This window comes from Erythrolamprus reginae, chromosome 7 (genome assembly GCF_031021105.1).
Source record: "Erythrolamprus reginae isolate rEryReg1 chromosome 7, rEryReg1.hap1, whole genome shotgun sequence".
NCBI classification, from domain to species: domain Eukaryota; kingdom Metazoa; phylum Chordata; class Lepidosauria; order Squamata; family Dipsadidae; genus Erythrolamprus; species Erythrolamprus reginae.
The window spans coordinates 12959914-12961493 of record NC_091956.1 but is presented as its reverse complement, the minus strand read 5'-3'; positions in this window follow the sequence as shown (position 1 = coordinate 12961493).

The window sequence follows — 1580 nt, the reverse complement described above, 5'->3', positions numbered from 1 at the left end:
GCAAAAATTCTGTGAAAATTGCCGAAATCTCGCTCACGTAAGCATCTTCGCACGAGATTTCACATGCTGCACATGCACAGAAGCAGAAGCAAATGCCGAAAATGGCCGAAATCTCGCTCACGTAAGCATCTTCACGTGAGATTTTACTTGCTGCGCATGCACAGAAGCGAAATTCCAAGGCGCGTGGGAGTGTGCATCAGGGTTGCACAGCTGCACACACCCCATCAAAATCGCTAACGAAACATAGCACCTTACCGTTCCGGTAGCAGACCATCATTGGAATGAATGGCTGACCAGACCGTCTGGATTGCCTCCTGCCTCCTCCTCATCTCTCTTCTCTCATTGGAGGCTCCAGGATCTCTCAAGGATCTAATTCAATACAGCAAATGATCCCCTACGATCCCCAAGGGTGGAAGAAAAATTATGGAAGAACTCTTGTGCTTGCAAAATTCTGCGCTCCGGGAGTGGGGTGGAACACACGAGCAGGATTGTATGCCATAAATTTATTTATTATTATGTTCCGTGCTACAAGGTATAGTTACCCCTCCCCCATGGCATATGTACTAAAATAGGGTTCGTTTTAAAAGGAGTTTAAGAGCGAGAGGAAATGCTATTTATATTTGAAATAGAATGCAAAGGCCTAGCAATCCTATTCCAAAATTATACAATTTTCTTTCTACTTCCTTATTCCATTTTTTTTGGGGTGGTGGTGGTGGGACTAATATTCTGGATCACATAAAAATTGGCGACAGAACCGTGAGTGAAATGGATATTGAATTGTCAGCTTTTTGCACTGAATCCTAATAATCCTAGTTTGATTTTATTGAGTCGAATTTGGGCTAAGAAAATGGTTTTGATTGAATTCGGAAAGCTGGCACCAAATTGATGGGATTGCAGGAAAAGAAAGACGATGGTTGAGGATGGAATATGGTGAGAGGTGGGTTTTTAAGAGTTTACGAAAGGCAAGGAGGGTGGGGGCAACTCTGATATCTGGGGAGAGTTGGTTCCATAGGGTTGGGGCCGCCACAAAGAAGGCTCTTCCCCTGGGTCCCGCCAAACGACATTGTTTAGTCGACGGGACCCGGAGAAGGCCAACTCTGTGGGACCTAACTGGTCGCTGGGATTCTTGCGGCAGAAGGCAGTCCCGGAGATATTCTGGTCCGATGCCATGAAGGGCTTTATAGGTCATAACTCTTCCTCAATCTCACTCTCTGACTCAGTTGTCAAGAACACTAGCTGGGGGCACCAAGATGGACCCAGTTCAACCTCCTCAGAATCTGTGACTAACTGACCCGGCCATGGACCAGTCACAATAAATCAGTCCGGTTTTTGCAATAAAATTGTCCATACCTGTATTTCCAAAGAACGGTGCGCCTCCCCAATGTTCAAAGCCAGAAGTCTCCAGATCTTGAAAAACCACGAAGAGAATTTTTCCATGTGAAAAGGGAGGAACAGATTGAATCTAATTCTCCTTCTTTGAGACAAATATGAGGGTTGGTCATTTCTTTCTTTTTTTTTGAATGTTGGTAAACTGTCTTTTAAAAATATGATTTTGTATGTTCCAATTTCAAATGAGTTCA